Consider the following 21,825-nt stretch of genomic DNA (forward strand, 5'->3'; position numbering starts at 1 on the left):
CCATATGATGTCCTTCTGGAGAGAGCGAGCAGTCCCAACGGCCTTCTGTCCTGGGAATAAAACTGCTTTCAGTTTCGTGCTGCTCCGTCCCTTTCCTCAGGACATTCCTACAGTGCCTCCGGCTTCTTGCTCTCCAACACAATTCAAACACAAAAAAACCACAAGTTAATTAAAAAAATAATCCCCCAGGAAGATAGTTCTAAGTTCCTCTTCTCAAACGTATCTATATCACGCAACTAACTGCATACAGCCACTTAGCTTTGGTTTGAATTTGTAAACCGTAGGAATCTCACTATGTCACTACATCCTAATCCAGATCATTCTTTCCAAAATTCAGATCCTTTGCCTCCAATATTAAAGTCCTTTCATTATTGAGCCACAAAGTTCATCCGAGTTTTACTTTATGGAGGCATAGACAATATATCTGTGATAGTCCTCCAAATAGATGAATATGGCTACCTCCTTTTTCCTTCTACCTATCGCAGGTTCTTTGTAACAATGTTTTACATGATCTTCACCATCTTTTTATATTATTTATGAAAACAGCTTTCTTTGGATTTGACCCAGCCTGTCAAATTATTTTTGGATTCTGCTGCCGCTGTTCATCATTTTGGCATGTTCCTCAATTTTGTATCATTGGGAAATGATCCTAAAGCATGTTTTTTCTGTTTTCATTTTGTTCACTGAGAAACGTACTGAAAAACAAAATATTGAATAGAGCACTTTTGATGACAGTGCTTCAAAGCAGGCACTGCAGAACTTTCTCTAAGTTGACCTTGATCCACTGGTCAGCATGCTGAAGGTCTGAGCATTTAAACGTTAATGACAAATATAAATCAATGATAGCAATAACAAGTATAAATCAATAGCCAGCTCACATTTCTCCAATTTGTTTACAAAGTTAGCACGAGAGGCTTTGTTAGAACATTTTGCTGAAATTCAGACATGCTAGATCCACTTATCAGACTAGACATAACAATCTCAGTGTGCTAGTAAATCTCGCTTCCATTTGTTTATAGGGAAGAGAGGCAACTGCAAAATGCAAGTCTACAGATTTAGGTTATTTTAGTGCAATAATCCAGTCCCTCGTCCGTCTATAGGCACTGAAACTGCTGGGCATTACTTTACTAAGAAGATGCCATGTTGGAATGTACTGGATCTTTGAAATCTTGGAGAATCCCCAGTGGTCCCAAAAGCATGTGTAATAAGTAGGTAGAACTAGTGATAGTGTTCAGAGACTTCAGGGGCCATTGCAAAGAATGGCAAGCTAGACAAAAGTCTCCTGGCCTACAAAAAGTTAAAAAAGAGGTCCAACTAAAGCTCAGAGGGTGCTGGTCTCAGCATCGAGGTGAAGAAGATCTCTGGGACATTTGATTCATAGCAGCACCCAAAATCTGAGGTTCTTCTTAGTGAAATGGAATCATGGCTATGGACTCCTTTCCTAGGGGATCAGTTGGTTGAGTGTTCGACTTCGGCTCAGGTCATGAACTCATGGTTGGTGGGTTCAAGCCCCGTGTCGGGCTCTGTGCTGACAGCTCAGAGCCTGGAGCCTGCTACGGATTCTGTGTCTCCCTCTCTTTCTGCCCCTCCCCCACTTGTGCTCACTCTCTCTCTCAAAAATAAATGAGTAAACTTAAAAAGAATTCATTATGTTACTAAATCAAACTCCAAAAGGCATAGCAGCCTTTAGAGTTGGTGGATTCCTTAGTGCAGGTCTGTCATCATCAACCCAAGAATATTTTCCTCACTTCACTTTGGAAGAGAAATAGAATTATTACAGTTGACTATACATTATTTATCTGGGGTTGAACATACATGGGTGAATCAACCACTGTGCATCACAGGGATTTTTTAATCTTTTTTTTTTTTTAACTATATTCATTATGCTGTACCATTCATCCCCATGACTTATTTATTACTTAACAGGAAGCCTGTATCTCCCACTCCCTTTCACCCATTTTGCCCACTCCCCACCCATTGACTTCTTTTTTAAAAACATTATTTTAACATTTATTTATTTTTGAGAGAGAGAGAGACAGAGCACGAGTGGGGAAGGGGCAGAGAGAAAGGAAGACAGAATCTGAAGCAGACTCCAGGCTCTGAGCAGTCAGCACAGAGCCCAATGTGGGGCTCGAACTCACAGACCATGAGATCATGACCTAAGCCCAAGTCAGACGCCCAACCGACTGAGCCACCCAGGCACCCCTGCCACTCATTGACTTCTGAATGCAGAATAAAACTGGCTCTAAGCCAAAGTCTCCTGACTTTTTAATTACAGTAATAAAATTGAAGTTAAGGGTGTAAACTGACTGACCTGAGAACATCTAATAGGATGTAATTTTACCCCCAGCTACGAAACTATATAGCTGTAAGAGTTTCTCCAACACAACAGTAACATAGTTCTTGAATTCTAATAGAGGCCTGGGGTAAGAGCGCTAACAGAGGCCTGGTGGGAGAGCACTAGTTTCACAGATATAATGTTTGAGAAGAAGCCGTTCTTTTCTTTTCTTTTGGAAGCTCGTGGTGGGAAATCTACCAGAAGGGAAGGACACCTAGCCTAATTTTAATCAACCTAGCCTAATTTTGACAAACAGTAAAACATAAACATTTCATTGCTCATTCAGTAATAGATTTAGTGGAGAGGATATTTAGAGGAGAGGCTGGAACTAATGAATAAAATTAAAGAATGGGTTGTTGATTTCATTAATGTGTGCTATCCTCACATTTGATCGTGAATATATGAGCAACAATATTTTCCTTAATTTATTTCTTACTTATTGAGATATTTTTAAAAACAGTCAAGGAGGGACCCCTGGGTGGCTCAGTCGGTTGGGCGTCGGCTCAGGTAATCATCTTGCTGTCCATGAGTTCAAGCCCTGCGTCGGGCTCTGTGCTGACAGCTCAGAGCCTGGAGCCTGCTTCAGATTCTGTGTCTCCCTCTCTCTCTGCCCCTCCCCCGCTCATGCTCTGTATCTCTCTCTCTCAAGGGTAAATAAACATTTAAAAATCAGTCAGGGAAATATTTTTGATAGTCTAATTTATCACACATACTAAAATTACAGTGCATGCTAGAAAGAGGAATTATTAGATGAATCACTGAAAATGAAACAGTGATTTTGCCAGGAATGATTTCAATGTTCTTAGACATGTATATTTGTCTCAGTCATGTGGATTGCTCTTTCAAAGAGAAGAGTATTGAAAAGAAGAGAATTTCATTTCTACAGTAAGAGTGTGTAACTTCTGTTGACTAAGAATAAAAATTGCCTTGAATTAAAGCAAACCTCATTCAAGCCACATATTTTCTGTCTAGCTCTACCTTTGGGGAGCATATAAATTTCCAAGAAATAGACAGGGAGAGTGCCAGATTTGCATACAAATGCTGGTACTTTTTCCGAATTTAGCTCTCCAATGCAGGAAAGCGATCTCAGAAGCTGATAAAATATATTTGAATAATGGAAGCGTGGGTTTAGAAAAGAAAATGTATCTGACGCTTGCACTGTGCTCCATAAATAATTGCAAGTTAATTTTTTATATCAATATTTTAACGCAAATATTTCAATAAAACTTTAAGACTCGCTCAGCTTCCTGTGTATTAATTTAGCTGACTCTTTGCAACTTCATAATTCATTACTTCGTTCAACACATCTGATATGTGCCAAACAACCACTGTTCTAGGCATTGGAGATATAGTGAATACGATGGGTATAGTCCTTGTCCTTGAGGAGATTACATTCTTGGGGTGAGGAGTAGGGAATAACCACGCAGACGAATGAACAAGATAATTTCACATAGTAATAAGAAAATGGGGCAGGATGGCAAGATAGAAAGTGATATAGGAATACGACATGAGCTAGTCAGACATGGCCTTTGCAGAGGTGATCTTTGAGTTGAGACAGAAATGATGCAAGAGAGGCATCCACCTGCATAAAATCTTAATTCATTCCGATATGAATGATACATAGAAGGGAATAGTGCAGGAGTAGCACAATGATTATTCCTTATGGCTGCCTAAGCACTCAAAAACTTGTCTCATTGATGGGGCGTCTGGGTGGCTCAGTCGGTTGAGCGACCCACTTCGGCTCAGGTCATGATCTCGCAGTCCGTGAGTTCAAGCCCCACGTCAGGCTCTGTGCTGACCGCTCAGAGCCTGGAGCCTGTTTCAGATTCTGTGTCTCTCTCTTTCTCTCTCCTCCCCTGCTCATGCTGTGTCTCTCTCTTCCCAAAAATAAATAAACGTTAAAAAAAGAATTTTTTTTAAACTTGTCTCATTGAAAAAGTGTCACATTTAAATAAAGTGCTCACAACTGTATATGATAATTTGTTAAGCAAAACAGGAACAAATCTAGCACCTGCCTTAAGATGCTGATGTCTGGACTGGGGGTCGCTGAGGACCAAAGGAAGAACTGTAACTTGCTAACTTCTATCTCCAGCTTTACTGGTCAGTTTCAGTTACTAGGGCCTCATGAAATGCTCTTAGTGCAAATGTGAGTATCTATGGCTGCTTTCTTGTTTGATTTCAAGTTGGGATATAAGTTACTTAACAACACAAAAAAGTAGACAGTCACTTTCACACATCCGAGACACATCTTCCTTAAATATTTCCATGTGTTCTCACTGTAACTATGAGATGGTAGATATGATCAAACACAGAAATGCAGGGGGCTGTTGTCCAAAATATGCCAGTTGGTAACCTTTCATGAAAATGTATATACGAAGACGCAGTCCTGCCCCTAAACCTTTCTCTAATATTACTTTAAAACAAAATTTTAAGGCTATTTCAGGAAATCACATGATTTTATAAATGTTGAATAACATGTTTTTATATATGTTTAGTATATGTGCTGCCGAAGCGAGCACGTGAATGTTTATAATGGTTCAAACGGTCGGAAATGGCTCATATTGAACATGATATTATTTACACCTCCTCAAGAGATGGGAATTATTCTACAAGGATTTTGTTTTCTGAAAATTCATGACTTAACTCCTGTAATTACCAGGTTGTAACGGAAAGCAAAATTAGTATAAAAGACAAGAGATGCCATGCAACCTGACATATCTAGGACAGTTAAATGAGGGGGAAAAATTAATGAGGATGACTAGGTTATGAGAGGAGCTTCAAAACGGAATAAGTTAACCATCCAAGGATTCAGAAAGGCCTCTTGAGAAATTTGATTACACCCGTAAGTATTTTTGCAAAAACACTCATGCTGTGAAAGTCGGTTATAAAGGATGGCATCTCCACTATCCTATAAAAGTCAAAGCTAGGATTCTTCTACTTCATTCCATTATTCAAGGCTTAGCTGAAATTATAATCTAAATTTTGTTCAACATAAGAGAAAATGTTTACACTGTTTAGTTTTGTCTTTCAGGATAAATTTCTAATTGAACTTTTTTTTTTTTAACAATTTCTATGAAATTCCCCCTATTCGAACTTCTCCCATTGTAGAGAACTTTTTCTAGTACTAGTTATTCCTGATTACCAAATACCTACCTATGCTTCTTACGAAGACTCCCACTCCATAAACCAGGTTCTCATCTGGACCTGCAGCCTTGGTTCCCTCTTAACAGTTAGAAAGTAACTGGAGCGCCTGGATGGCTCAGTAGGTTGAGCATCCTGCTCCAGCTCAGGTCATGATCTCACGGCTCATGAGTTCAAGCCCCACGTCGGACTCTGTGCCGACAACTCGGAGCTTGGAGCCTGCTTCGGATTCTGTGACTCCCTCTCTCTCTCTGCCCCTCCCCTGCTCATGCTCTGTCTCTCTCTGTCTCTCAAAAAATAAATAAATGTTTTAAAAAAATTAAAAAAAGAAAGTAACTTAAGACATTTGTCACATAAGTAATCAAGGGGTGGGTAAAGAGGGCAGTGCACTAGCTGACATCTCTTATGCTACGTAACATCCTAATAAATCTCAACACAGCCACTGATTCCACTTCTTCTTCCTGTCTCCCAGTGGTTCCCCTGGTATCATGGGCTGTCCCCCCCAGACCCAGAAGAGGAAGTTGTGCACTGATTTAAGGAAAGTGCCATATTTCTGTCTGTAATGCAAGCATCTCCTTTTAGTAGATTTATATGAGGGAGGAGAAATACAGCTCCTTCCGGCATTGTTAATTTCCTTGCCAGCTTTTGTTTTCTTCTGGTTTAACACACACATAACACTAGTCACATGCTTGCTTTAACCCATTTAAGCCTCAAAAGTGCCACACAGGATAGGTACTGTTGTTGTCACCTGCACTTTTTAAATGTTTATTTATTTTGAGGAGAGAGAGAGAGAGGGAATGTGCACACAAAATCAAGAGTTGGACGCTTAACCGACTGAGCAACCCAGGCAACCCTACCTGCACTTTTTAGATGTAGAAATATCTACAGACCTCGTTAATGGCAGAGTTGGAGTTTGAACTAAGAGTTTCAGACTCCAGAGCCTGTGCTCTTAACCCCTAATCTTTACTCCCTTCATTGACTATCCTGCCTGCAGTTGAAGACATTCTGTAAATATGTTGTGTATTTGTAAGGTGTAATCAACCCTGATTCAGGCCTATTGCTTTGTATAAAATGCAGACATTCAACAAGCCATAAAGAATTTCCAGATAAGTAATAATCAAGATTGCAATGCTTTGTGACCTGTGTTCACCCTTATCAATGTGACATAAACCACTGTCCCAAAGCTATCACTATCAACCACTGAAGTAACTACAGATAATGTTAATGCCAATCTAAACTTCTCTAAGAATATTATACTATTGAGCAAACAAATTCAGAACAAACATCAGAAAAGCAACTTGCTTTTATTAAGAAGTTGTTAAAATTGTCATTCTATAAGTATTAATTGAATGCTTCTACTTGACAGATAATCAGGGAATTTTAGGGCACTTAATAAATAACATGCATTCCAAGTCGATTGAGAAGTGGATAGTCTATATATTAGTTTGTTAGGGCTGCTATAGTTATAAGACCTAAAAAAGCAGGACATATTTATAGCAGCATTATTTACAATAGCCAAATTATAGAAACAGCCCAAGTGTCAATGAATACACAAGTGGATAAAGATGTCATATATATATGTATATATATATACATATATATATATATAGAAATATTACTCAACCATAAAAAAGAATGAAATCTTGCCATTTACAACATGGATGGAGCTAGAAAGTATAATGTTAAGCAAAATTAGTCAGAGAAAGGCAAATACCATATGATTTCACTCATATGAGGAATTTAATAAACAAACAAGCAAAGAAAAAAGAGAGGGAGAGAAACCAGGAAATAGACTCTTAACTACAGAAAACAAACCGTGGGTACCTGGGTGACTCAGTGGGGTTAATTCCGACTTCAGCTCAGGTCACAATCTTGCAGTTAGTGAGTTTGAACCTGTCTTCAGGCTCTCTGCTGTCAGCACAGAGCCCTCTTCAGATCCTCTGCCCAATCTCTCTCTCTTTCTCTGCCCCTCCCCCTGCTCTCTCTTCTCAAAAATACATACACATTAAAAAAAGAGAGAGAGTAATAACAAACTGATGGTTACTAGAGGGGAGATGGGTAGGGGATGGGTTAAATAGATTGATGGGGATTAAAGAGTGCACTTGTCATGATGAGCACAGTGATGTATGGAATTGTGGAATCACTATATTGTCACCTGAAATTAATATAACACTGTATGTTAATTATACTGGAACTGAAATAAAAACTTAATTTAAAAAATTTAAGAAATAAAACACTTTAAAAAAATTTTTTAATGTTTACTTATTTTTGAGAGAGAGACAGAGTGCAAGCAGGGGAGGGGGAGAGAGAGAGAGGGAGACACAGAATCTGAAGCAGGCTCCAGGCTCTGAGCCGTTTGTTAGCACAGAGCCTGATGTGGGGCTCGACCCTACGAACCGTGAGATCATGACCTGAGCCAAAATCAAGAGTTGGACACATAACCAACTGAGCCTTCCAGGTGTCCCTAAAAATAAAAGATTTTTTATAAATACAAAAAGAAGGAAATAAAAGTGACAGCTAATAAAAGCGGATGCACAGATGGACACAGTGTTAGAATCAGCAGACAAGGCATTTAAAATAACAGTGACATATAAAGATGGAAAACATGCAGGCAGGGACTTTCATCTCAGAAATGGAAAGTATAGAAAAGATGCAAATGGAAATGCTAGGACTGGAAAAGACCATGTTAGAAATAAAGATTTTACTAGTTGGGCTTCATGGCAGACTTGACAGAGTAGAGGAAAGATCAGTGAATATGTTACAAATTATCCAAACCAAAATGTAATAAGAAAACAAGTGTAAAAACTGAACAAATCCTCTGAGACCGAGGGTTATAATCTAATCATCTGATGCACATGTAATTGAAATCCAAGAGAAAAATAAAAAAAAAAAAAAATCCAAAAAAAATGGGGCAGAATAAATACTTGCACAGGTGATGCCCAAGGCTTTCCCCAGATTGGTGGGGGTTGGGGAGCAGTTCACAGATCCAGAATCTTCAATAGGGGGGTTTTTGCTGACTAATCAGAAGGAATGGAAGCCAGAAGACAATGAAACAACATCCTTAAAATGCTAAAAGAAAAAACCAATCTGTGAACTTAGAATTCCATCTCAGTAAAAATATCCTTCAAAAATAACAGTAAAATAAATACCTTTACAAGCAAAAACTAAAGAATTTATCTTCAGCCAGTACTATAAGAAATACTAGAAGTTTCAGGCACCTCGGTGGCTCAGTGTGTTAAGTGTCAGACTTTGGCTCGGGTCATGATCTCACTGTTTGTGAGCCCCACGTAGGTCTCTGTGCCTTCAGTGCTGGAGCCTGCCTGGGATTCTCTCTCTCCCTCTCTCTCTCTCTCTCTGCCCCTTCCCCACTTGTGCACTCTTTCTCTCTGTCAAAAATAAACAAACAGAATCCAAAGCAGGCTCCAGGCTCTGGCTGAGCTGTCAGCACAGAGCCCAAAGCCCGGCTCGAACCCACGAACCAGGAGATGATGACCGGAGACAAAGTCGGACACTTAACCAACTGAGCCACCCAGGCGCCCCTTTAAAAAATACTTAAAAAAAAAAAACAACAACAAAAAAAGAAATACTAGAAGTTCTTTAACTGTGAAGGGAAATGACACTAGAGGGAAGCTCAAATTTGTAGTATCAGAAAGAGTAAATGTGTGGGGTGCCTGGGTGGCTCAGTCAGTTAAGCCTCCAATTTTGACTCAGGTTATGATCTCATATTTTGTGAGTTTGAGCCCAGCATCAGGCTCTGCGCTGACAACTCAGAGCCTGGAGCCTGCTTCAGATTCTGTGTCTCCTCTCTCTAGTCCTCTCCTGCTCGCACTCTCTTTCTCTCAAAAATGAATAAACATTAAAAAAAAAAAAAGAGTAAATGTGTAATGTAAATAAATTTTTTAAAAAAGAATAAATGTGTATACAAACAAAAAATTATTTATCTGTATCACACATTCGTTAATTTCTAGAAAAATGTTATTTATTTTTAAAGCAAAAATAATAACAATGTATCATTATATTGTGAGATTTATAACACCTTACTATAATACATAATAACAAGATAGGACAATCTTAAATTGGTTAAGCCCCTGATGGGCTGGGGTCATGATCTCATCATGAGTTCCAGCCTCATCATGAGTTCCAGCCTCGCATTGGGCTCTCTGCTGTTAGCACGGAGCCTGCTTCTGATCCTCTGTTCCCCCCGCCCCTCTCCTGCTTGTGCAGGAGCTCACGCTCTGTCTCTCTCAAAAATAAACAAACATACAAAAGAAGAAATAACTCAAAGAATTACATAAAGGAAATGGAGGTGATAAAATGGAATACCAAATAACAACAAAACCAAACTTGATTAACCCAAAGGAAGGTAGGAGAAAAACAAAGGCAAAAAGAAAACACGGGCCAAACAGAAAACAAATAAAAATCAAAAACTACCCACAATAATTACATTGTACTTATTTACATTGAATGTAAAACCTAGGTACTCCAATTAAAAAGGTAAAGAGGAAGATACTGGATTTCCAGAAATGCGCCAAAACCACTCCTACATCATATTTTCATAAACACACCAATCCCATTCTTAGCCATTTAAGAGAAATGAAAATATATGTCCACAAACAAACATATGCTGTAACGTTTGTGTAGTAGCCTTCTTCGCAAAACTGGAAACAACCCAGACGTCTACTAACAGGAGAGAGGATGAAGAGCTAGTGGTATAGACACACAGTGAAATACTAGTGAGCAATAAGAAAGGATTAAACTGCTACATGCAGCAACACGGATCCCTTTCAAAGAAGACAAACGCAAAAGTACACACTATATGATTTCTTTGCTATGAAGTTCTAGAGGCAGCGAATGTTATCTATTGTGATGAAAATCAATATCTTTCACCTCTGGGGCTGAGCAGGAATTGACCGAGAGGGACACAGGAAAACCCCCTAAGCGATGGAAATATCCCGAGTCTTGATACAGTGTGGGTTGCACAAGAGGGCATATGTGTATATCCATCGGTCGGATGAGGGAGTAGACAGACATGACCTGCAGGCAAGGACAGTGATAAATAGGTTACGTGTTAGAAACCCAGAGGCACAACATCACACATTTAGAAGTCTGGGGGCACAACATCCTGACTTTGTGACTTCCAAGGTCCCTCATCATCCTGGCCTTCTGGTTTTTAAGACCCTGGGGCTAATAGACTAAGAGCCACAGGTGTAGGACATGTGCTCTCCTCTTCCAGCTCTGCCCCAGGGTAAGACCTAGACTCATTATATTGCATTTGCATTGTGGTTTTAGCCGTGCCCTTCATGGCGGGGGAAGGCTGCCATGATGGTTCCAGCATAAACAGGGTAGGGTCAAAAACTCCTCCTCACAACCTGTGGGAGGAGTTCCCCAAAGGATTGGAAGCAGCCTCCCTCAGAGACCACCCAGTCCAGGACCCTAGACGTCCACCCCACCTCACATAAAAAGAAAGGACCCCTGTAGCCTCAGAGCAGTCGCCACCTCTGGCCTTGACCAGAGGATACTGTCTTTAATAAACTGCTTTGTTCTTGCTACCTTCCTTCTGGCTGTCTTTATGTGAGCTTGGATCCTGACTTAAGTCTTTCCTGGCAAATCCAAGAACTGAAACCTCCATTCACACAACACAGGCTCTCCTACTGGTAACACAATCACCTCACAGGAGGTGATTCAAGAGTTGGTTCTCCCACTAGATGATTTCTGGTTGGTTCTCAGTTGGTTAATCACTGACCATTATATCAGTTCATCTCAAACAGCCCTAATTTTCACCTATGGTTCCACACAAATTATTATTAGAGCCCCTTCCTCTGAGAAGTAAAGATGATTCATTTTCAGAAATACCAAATAAAAGCTGTGCTGTTTAGTTAACAGTAGGTTTACAATCTATTGGAAATATGTATGACCCTCCCCCCCCCACCTCACCCCCACTCCCACAGTGGAGTCCCAAACCCTTAGACACTTCACTTCCTGGTTCTTCTTCCCTTCTGCCTTTTCGGGGGCTCATTTTCCCAGCTTTGCGATGAGCATGCACCAAAGAACAAAGGAAGAAGGGACTGAAAGTCTCTGCATCACCTCAGGGAAGGTACATTTGTTCCAATCAGACTACTTTTTGCCTTACATGGGTAAGGCTGATTGGGCCTGTAGGCTTTTCCATTCTCAGATATATCCTGGTTTAAATGATAAATCATGTAATCATCCTAAATATGAGGAAAAATCTTACTTTAGGGATTTTTTTATTTTATAGCTTCATAAAAATACGCAGAAGAAATAGATACCATGACATAAGGCTGGAAACGAGTACTTTTTGGAAAAACTGGACACTATGCCACTATATTCAGTATTGGAGCCCTCATGGGAAATGGATATTAAGTTTGAAAATAGTTATGGTGAGAAAGAAACACACTTCAAATAAAACCTAGGGATTGAGACCGCTACTATTGCCAACGTTTAAATTTGCAAGGGAACAAAGGGTCTTAAACATCTTTGAGAGATGAGAAAGACTCCATTGGCAAATTATACTCACAGATTGTTTTCAATTTTTTCATTACTGCGAACAATATTGCGGTCACAACTCATATTTTAGTAAAGGAATTTTGTCTCTAATTTCCAGTTTGGGTTGTTGAAAGAATTGACTTAGGAAGGGATTTTATGGCAAAGCATAAAAGATTACATCTTTGGAGGAGATGCCTTTGATCATGGGTGGGGGCAGTGGGGGGTGGACAATTGTGGCATATCACAGATCTTCTACTTGGAGCTACTAAACTGTGTTTGGAGAAATACATGGAAACTTGCCAGTTTCTGGTTGGATCTGACATGGACTCCAGAAGTCAGGTTTTCCATGAGGTTTTTTGGTATTCTAGTGTGATCTTAAGAATTTCGATTTAAACCAGACTTAAATGATGGATACTGTAAGTTGCCTGATGCAACATCCCTTGCACTATATATTTCCTAAGTGGCTTCTATACAAAGCCTGGAAGCTAAACTCTTATTTATCCATTCCCTACAGTTGCTGGTTTTCCCAAACAATGTTGCAACGAACATCCTTGTACATGAGCACTTTGTGACCTGTGTGTATGATTCTCTGGGTGTATGCAATATGGGGTTGTTCTATCACAGAGGATATAGTACACATACCCAATTGACTAAGTACTCTTGGATTACTCTCCAGAATGGTGTGACTGAATGACTCTCCTGACAGAGTATGAGGGTTCCATTTTCCTACATTCTCACCAATATTCGGTGTTATCAGATATTTTAAGCTTTTGCCATCTGATAGGTGAAAGTAATATAACCAGTATGTTGAACAAGCTTGACTTGATTCAGGGAGTGTGGTTAGAAAACACTTTCCTGCCTTTCTCTCTTTTTTTGTTTCAGCTTCCTTGGGTCAGCATTTCAGAGAAATCAGAACAATTTCATATTTTGTTTATGTGACTATTAATGTTTGGTCTAGGGATATATTCAAACTGTAGTCTCTGATTTAGTTTTTCTTTAGAGTGTACAACTTGGTGTTTTGATATACGTGTATATTGTGAAATGATTACCACATATGTTCAGCTAGTGAACATACCCAGCACCTCACATAGTTACCATTTTCTTTTTTCTTTCTTCCTTTTTTTCTTGCGTGTGTGACAAGAGTACTTAAGATCTACTCTCTTCACAGATTGCAAGTATTCAATGCAGTACAGTGGACTCTTGAACAACACAGGCTTTGAATTGCATGGATTTTTTTCTGATAAAGACGGTACAGTACTGTAAATGTCTTTTCTCTTCCTATGATTTTCTTAATAACATTTCCTTTTCTCTAGCTTGCTTTTTTTTGTTTTTTTGCTAGCTTACTTTATTATAAGAATATAGTATACAACATATATAATGTACAAAATATGTTTTAATTGGCTGTTTATGTCATTGGTAGGGTTACTGCTGGTCAACAGTAGACTATTGGCAGTTAAGTTTTGGGAAAGTCAAAAATTATACATGGATTTTTGACTGCTGGAGGGGTCAGCATTCAAGGGTCAACTGTATTAGTAACTGTAGTCACTATACTGTACATGAAATCCCCAGAAAATATGCATTTTATAAGTGGAAGTTTGTACCCTAGGCCCAACAACTCCCCATTTCCCAACTTCCCTCACCCTCCAACCCCTGGTAACCACCATTCTACTCTGTATCTGAGTTTAGCTTTTTCAAGGTCCTTTTTATCTACTGTTTTTCAAGTCAGGCATATCTTTATTGATTTTCTGTCTGGATGTTCTATCCATTATTGAAAGTGAGGTATTGACTCCCGCTATTATCGCATTGCTATAAATTTCTCCCTTCAGATCTGTCAATGTTTGCTTTATAAATTTAGGTGCCCTGATGTTGGGGGGTGAATATGTTCACAATTGTCATATCTTCTTGTCGAATTAACCCTTTTGTCATACAATAAACTTCTTTGTCTCTATAGCCAGTTTTAATGTCTATTTTGAGATTTATGCTTTCATATTGTTTAGCATGTTTTCATTTCAATTTGAAGGACTCTCTTATGCATTTACTGTAACACAGGTCTAATGGTGTTGAACTGTATCAGTTTTTGTCTGAAAAAGATTTCTCTCTCCTTCATCTCTAAAGAATTCTTTTGCCAGATGTAGTATTCTGGGTTGGCAGTTTTTCTTCCATTTAGTTCTTTGAATATATCATCCCGGTCTCTCCTGGCCTGCAAGGTTTCTGTGGAGAAACCCACTGGTAGCCTCACTGGGGAATCCCTTCTGTGTGGTGAGTCACTCTTCTCTCACTATTTTCAAAATTCCCTCTCTGCCTTTGCCTTTTGACAATTTAATTAGAATATGTCTCCATATGGACCTGTTTGTAGTCAGCCTATTTAGGATTCTTTGGGCTGCATGGATGTGGATGTCTCCTTCCCCAGTTTCAGGAAGTTTTCAGTCATTGTTTGTTTAGCCAAGCTCTCCGATCCCTTTCTCCTCTTTCTCTTCTTCTGAGACTCCCAACAATTCACTTGATGGTGTCCTATAAACCTTGCAGGATTCCTTCATTCTGTTTCATTCTTTTTTCCTCTGTCTCCTTCAAATGGATAATCTCAAAGGATTCATTGAGTTTGCTGATTCTCTTTTCTGTTTGATCGGGTCTGTTGTCTAAACTCTCGACTGCATTTTTTGTATTCCATTCATTATATTCTCCAGCTCCACAACTTCTTCTCCAATGATTTCCATCTCTTTGTTGAACTTCTTGTTTCGTTCATGTATTGCTTTCCTGATTTTGTTGAGTTGTCTATCTGAGCTCAGCTGAGCCCACTGAGCTTCTTTAAAACAAGGGGCATTGAGGAGGGCACCTGTTGGGATGAGCACCGGGTGTTGTATGGAAACCAATTTGACAATAAACTTAATATTTAAAAAAACAATTATTTCAGACTTCTTTGTCAGGTAATTCATAGGTATCCATTTCTTTGGGGCCAGTGACTGGAAATTCGTTGTGTTCTTTTGGTGGTGTCACGTTTGCCTGAATTTTTGTGTTCCTTGTAGCCTTGTGTTTCTATCTGTACACTTGAAGAAGTAATCACCTCTTCCAGACTTTCAGGATTAGCATCAGCAGGGAGAGACTTTCAATTGTAGGTGGACAAAGGGGTGTCAGCTGGAGGGGGGGTGGCAGTGCTAGGTCTGGTGCAATATCCAGGGACATGTGGTGATGCTCGTTCTATGGACACGTTCTGAGTTCCAACAAGTCCACGGTGTCCCTGGCTCTGGTGGGTATGTAGCATCTCCAGATATGGAGTGGGTGAGTGTGAATGCAGTGGTAACAGGGCTGTGAAAGGGAGGTGGGCCACAGTGGGGTTGATTCAGGGGGAGGGGGTACACTGGCTTGGGCTCCCAGCGGCTCCAGCAGCTGAGGTCTCCATTGGCCAAGATTGTTTAGGTCCTTGGCAGTGAAGGCTGTGGGGATCCAAGGAAGGAGTGTGGGCTGCTGGAGTCCTTAGTGTTAAAAGCTTCTGGGATCCTTTTGCTCTCCTTATCCCCCTTAGAGGAACACATGGTGTAGGGGATTCCTCTTAGCACTAAGTTGTGCTGGCCTGCTGGGGGGCAAGGGGGCAGGTAAAATGGCTCCTACCTTCTCTGTGTGGCCATTCTTGGTTTTTGTGTTCCTCTGGGTTGCCATAGCTTCTTAATTATAATCTGGAGCATTCCCAGTGCTCTTTTCATCCATGGATAGTTGTTAAATTATTTTTTTTTTTGGTTAACCTTTAAAATTCTAGTACAGTTAACATAGAGTATAATATTAGTTTCAGGTGTACAATGTAGTGATTCATGTTAAATTATTTTGTGGGAGCTCTTTGGAGGGCTGGTGGTGGGGGCTGGGACCTCCTTATATGCCGTTTTGCTGAAATTACTCTTTCTTTACTTCCACTCTCCCCTTAAATTTATTCAGTGGGAAGTTACTTTCCCTACTTCTATTTGAAAATGTAGGCATTCCCATGACATTTCTTTTACTTTTAGGAAATAAAAAAAGAAAGATATAAATTAAAATATAGAATAGAAAAATGAAGCCTTCTGAGATCAGCTGTCTGTATTAGCCTATTTTCCTCTGAGTGAACTCAGACCTGGTGGGCCAGCTCTTTGCTAATCTACTGAAAGGATAGAGGGAATGAACCTCCAGGACCATGCAAATTTGTACCTCCCATGCAATCTGCTTAGGCATCCTTTGGACTGACAAAATATGTCTTGGCTGGACATTGGAATCGTTAGAGAATTCTCTATTCCCTGGCGAAACCCTGACCATTTAAATGAGAGTCTCTGCAGGTGAGATCCAAACATCAGTATTTTTTCAAGCTCTCTAGGAGATTCCAACGTGCAATCAAGGTTCTGTGAAACTCTGCCTCCATAGAAACAACGGCTTTGAAAGAGGAAACAGAATTACTTTGGGTGATTCAACATAACTTCCACCAACTTCCTCCTGATCATTGATTTATTCGGGTCATCTGGTGCATGGCTTTTAAACGCAGGCAATCCAATCCCATTCCATGTTGCGGTTGGTGCGGAAGGGTAGGATGCAGTGAGCCGTGTTTCTGAGAGTTTCCCAGAATACATATTTTGCTTTCCTTCAACTGTTTCTGTTTCCTTCCATCTAGCTGAATTTTGTTGCTGGATTTTCAAGATGTGCTCCCTGCTACTTGGTTTGGAGAAACATTTATACCCCTATCTGCACCGGGGCTTTCGTTTTCTCATCAACTGCCTGCTGTGGCCATCAGTGAGCACATCCACAGCCTCTGGTGAGTGACTCCTGCTCCCCTTTGCTTGACTGACTCTTCAGAAGCCCACCACTGACTGGCCTCCCGCTTCCCCTTTTCCTATACGACCACCTCCAAGAACCAAGCTCTAGGCATCTGCTGTGTGCCAGCCGTTGCTGAAAAGTTCTTGACAGTCTGTGCTTTCCCACGTATGATCTTTTAAAAATCTTCTCAATGGTGCTGCGAAGTGAGTACTGTTATTATCCCCATGTCATGGGAACTTTCTCTTTAATAAATCTAAAGCTGACCAAAAAACTGTGTATCTTTTTGCTCCTATAAGACTAGGAACCTACTGAAAATCAATTGTGTTCTTTCTTTTCTTGGTAGCTAATGTAGGGTTTGGAACACACTGGGCACTTATTAAATGCTTGAGGCATGGATTCTGTCCTCTAGTGCAGCGTTAAAGTGTGGTCGAAAGACTAGTAACAAGGCATTACCTGGGAAGTGCAGTCATGGGCCTCATCCTAGACCTACCGAATCAGGATCTCAGGGTGAAGAAGCTCCAGCTAGCAAACTCCCCCTCCCCCAACCTTCCAGGGAGTTCTGATACACTCTCAGGTTTGAAAAGCTCCGCTTCAGTGGCTTCTACTCTGGTAGACTAATGTGATAAATCACTTAAAAATAAATATTCAGAATGGAACCTACAAAAAGCCATGTTAATGTCTCTCTATTAGAATAAAAGAGGTTTGAGGCACCTGGGTGGCTCAGTTGGTAGAGCGTCTGACTTTGGCTCAGGTCCTGATCTCACTGCTCACGAGTTCAATCCCCTTGTTGGGCTCTGTGCTGACAGCTCAGAGCCTGGAGCCTGCTTGGGATTCTGTGTCTCCCTCTCTCTCTCTGCCCCTTCCCCTGCTCGCTCGCTCTCTCTCTCCCTAAGATAAAATAATAAAACATTAAACACATTAAAAAAAACAAAAATAATAAAAGAGGTGTGGGTGCCTGGGTGGCTCAGCTGGGTGTCCAGCTTTGGCTCAGGTCATGATCTCAAGGTTAGTGAGTTCGAGCCCTGTGTCGGGCTCCGTGTTGACAGCTCAGAGCCTGGAGCCTACTTCTGATTCTGTCTCCCTCTCTCTGCCCCTCTCCACTTATGCTCTCTCTCTCTCTCTTTCTTAAAGATAAAATAATAAGACATTAAAAACAATTTTTAAAAAAAGAATAAAAGAGGTGCTAGTTCACCTCACAACTTTAGCTTTCTCCTTCTCCTGCTTCGTGCCTCTTCATCCCTTCCCTTTTCATGCCTGTGCTGTTCAGAAATCCAGGTAGGAATCGGTTGATGTTTTGCTCCTTTGTGTGCAACACTGAGAGCATCGGCCCACAGACAGGGTTATGAAACTGTTTTTCCCACCTAATGAGTTGGAAGAGAAAGGAACATTCTTTTGTAGAGGTGTGTCAGTATAGCTCTGAGGCAGCAGAGTACACTCTCATTAGCACAAAACTTCACAAAGATAGGCATCGGCCTCACCTGGAAGGCTTGTTACAACAGATTGCTAAGCTCCGCTCCCAGGGTTTGCAATTGACTAGATCTGGGGCCGTGCCTGGGAATTTATGTTTCTAACAAGTTCCCGGGTGAGGCTGAGGTCTCTGGTCTGGGAAGCACTGATGATACACAAAGATAACAGAGACAGGCGTTTGCACGGAGGGGTTGGAGAGCGCCTCCTACAGGAGAAATGCATGAACTTAGGGATATTTAGGGTGACTGCTTTTCTTCCAGGTTTGGGTATTATTATACAACACGGGCTTTTTGAGCTTCTAAAAGGCTGGGTTGCATTTCCAGATGGCAGGAGTTTGAGAAAAGTCCAGAGTGCAGAGAGAAGCGTCTATTTAACAATCAGAGCTTAGCATGTAGAGTCACAGAGGTTAAGTTCCAATGACACAAGTGGAGTATGTAGGGAGGAAAAAAACTAATGCAAAGCTTTAAGAACCCAAGCAAAGTAGTTTATAAAAAAGAATTATTGGGGCGCCTGGGTGGCGCAGTCGGTTAAGCGTCCGACTTCAGCCAGGTCACGATCTCGCGGTCCGGGAGTTCGAGCCCCGCATCGGGCTCTGGGCTGATGGCTCAGAGCCTGGAGCCTGTTTCGGATTCTGTGTCTCCCTCTCTCTCTGCCCCTCCCCCGTTCATGCTCTGTCTCTCTCTGTCCCAAAAATAAATAAACGTTGAAAAAAAAAAAAAAAAAAGAATTATCTAGGAATGGAGTGTGAAAGGGCGGGCCTACGCCAGCCAACTCCATCTTGTTCTGTGTCCTTCACCTTGACCACACCTCCTCCCCTTGAGTAACCCCCCTCACCTGCCTAACAGGACTTGGACCCTTCCCAAGGACCCTTCCCCAGCCAATCGGCTGAGGCCATAGCCATTACCTCACCAACTGCCCCCAGGCCCCAATAAAACCTTTGTCCTTTTGAAACTCGCTCTCTTTCCCTGGTATCTCACCGCTGCATCGGTGCAGGTAGGGGATTGAGCTCGAGCTAGCTCGAATAAAGGCTCTTTGCTTTTGCATCGGACTCGGCTCCCTAGTGGTCTTTGGGGATCACGAATTCTGGGCATAACATTTGGGGGCTCGTCCGGGATCCCCAAGAACCCCGAGGGACCCCCGACCCGGAGAGCCTGACTGGCCACGGTTAGTGTCTGTTCTGTCTTTTCTGTGTGAGCTCATTTCTGGAATTCTGGTAGTGCCCGACGCGGTCTAAGTGGACGCACTGGAGGACCACGGGCCGGGAGTTTCGGAAGACGTTCCGATTCTCCCTTCTGGAGGGACGTGGAATCCCCTCAAAGGTCTGAGACGAGGCGGGTCGCTCCCGCTGGTCGGCGTGAGGCCGTCGTCTTTGGAGGGACGTGGAATCCCCTCATCGGTTTTGGAGGGACATGGAATCCCCTCAAAGGTCTAAGCTAGCTTGCAGTTTTGCTTCCATGGAGTTGGAAGACTTTCTAGGGGCCCTCTGTTTGTCTGTTTTAGTGTTTCTCTGTTTTGTTCTGTGGACTTACTGGACGGATGTTATGGGACAGACTCAGACTACTCCTCTAAGTATTATGATTGATCACTTTAAGGATGTGAGGGGAAGAGCTAACAACCTCAGTGTGGAAGTCCGAAAGGGTCGGATGCAGTTTTTTTGTTCTAGCGAGTGGCCAACTTTCAATGTCGGATGGCCACCAGAGGGGACCTTCGACCTCCCTACCATCCACCGAGTCAGGAGTATCATCTCTCAGCCTAAGGCGGGCCATCTTGATCAGCTCCCTTACATTATCACTTGGCAGGACCTTGTAGAAGACCCACCCTCTTGGCTTAAGCCCTTCCTAACCCTGCTCCCTCCAGAGCCAAAACCCATTCTTGCTTTGCAGGAGACAGAGAAGAGGAAAAGTCTTACCCAGCCTTCAGCACCCCTCTACCCTGTCCTACAGGGGGGTACTGAAGAAGAATTAATTTTTCCTCCCCCGTATAACCCCTCTAGGATGCCGGAAGAACACCATCCTCCCCCTCCGGGGGAGGCAGACGCTGTTCCGAGAGCAGGAGGCAGAAACGCTCCAGGGGGAAGCCCGCCCTTTACCAGACAAAGGGCTCAGAGGGGGCAATCCGCCTCCGCCGCCGACTCCACTATTCTGCCCCTGCGAGCCACCGGACCCCCAGACGCGGAGGGGAATCAGCCCCATCACTATTGCCCTTTCACCACTAGTGACCTCTACAATTGGAAAGCTCAGAATCCTAAGTTTTCCGAGAAACCAGCAGGGCTTATTGATTTATTAGACTCTGTTCTTTTTACCCATCAGCCCACGTGGGATGATTGCCAGCAGCTTTTGCAGGTCCTGTTCACGACTGAAGAAAGAGAAAGAATCCTCAGTGGGGCCCGAAAACTAGTTCCAGGTGCAGACGGAAATCCCACCACCAACCAGGCTCAGATAGATGCCTCCTTCCCCTTAACTCGGCCCCAGTGGGATTTCAACACGGCAGAAGGTAAGGAGAGGCTCCGGGTCTACCGCCAGACTCTAATGGGGGGTCTCCGAATGGCTGCTAGAAAGCCAACCAATTTGGCCAAGGTAGGAAATGTACAACAGGGAAAAGATGAATCTCCGGCTGCCTTTTTAGAACGGAATGGAGGCATTCCGTACCTACACCCCCATGGATCCAGAGGCTCCGGAAAGCAAGGCAGCTGTTCTCATGGCCTTTGTAAACCAATCGGCCATAGACATTAGGAGAAAATTACAGAAAATAGATAGACTAGGAGAAAAAAGTCTGCAGGACTTACTGGTGGTAGCCGAAAAGGTATATAATAACTGGGAGCCTCCTGAGGACAAGCAGGCTCGCGCCATGGCGGCTGCCAGCAGTAAGCAGACTCGAGACCTGGCCAGAATACTACTAGCTACCACTGCTGACTTCCCCGAGGAACGAGACCGCCATCTCCGGCAGCTGGCAGACGACACAAGAAAAGGTAAAAGCACCAAGGGGGGGAAGCAGAGGCTGCAGAAGGATCAGTGCGCATACTGCAAGGAGATAGGGCATTGGGCCCGAGATTGTCCAAAAAGAGCTGGCGGGAAGGGAAGCAAGACTGATCGAGTAAAAGTCCTAGAGCTGGATGAACTAAGTGATTAGGGGAGTCAGGGTTCGGACCCTCTCCCCGAACCCAGGGTAACTCTTAAAGTGGAGGGGACCCCTATTGACTTCCTTGTCGACACCGGAGCACAACATTTGGTCCTCCGCACCCCACAAGGAAAACTAGCTAGCAAGAAGTCCTGGGTACAAGAGGCAACTGGTATGAGCCAGTATTCATGGACTACCCGAAGAACAGTAGATTTGGGAACGGGCTGGGTATCCCACTCCTTTATGGTAATACCAGAATGCCCCTACCCGCTGTTAGGACGGGACTTACTGACCAAGATTGGAGCTCAGATAACTTTCAGACAAGGGGGGGCCTCAGGTCACCGATGGCAAGGGCCACCCCATCCAGGTCCTGACCATGAAACTGGAGGATGAATACCTCCTCCACCAGGAGGCGCTCCCGAGAGAGGATAATATAGACAGATGGCTACGAGAATTCCCCTCGGTTTGGGCAGAGACAGGGTGGATGGGAC

The sequence above is a fragment of the Puma concolor genome, chromosome D4 (assembly GCF_028749965.1).
Source record: "Puma concolor isolate L17-30 chromosome D4, mPumCon1.1.hap2, whole genome shotgun sequence".
In the NCBI taxonomy this organism is placed as follows: Eukaryota; Metazoa; Chordata; class Mammalia; order Carnivora; family Felidae; genus Puma; species Puma concolor.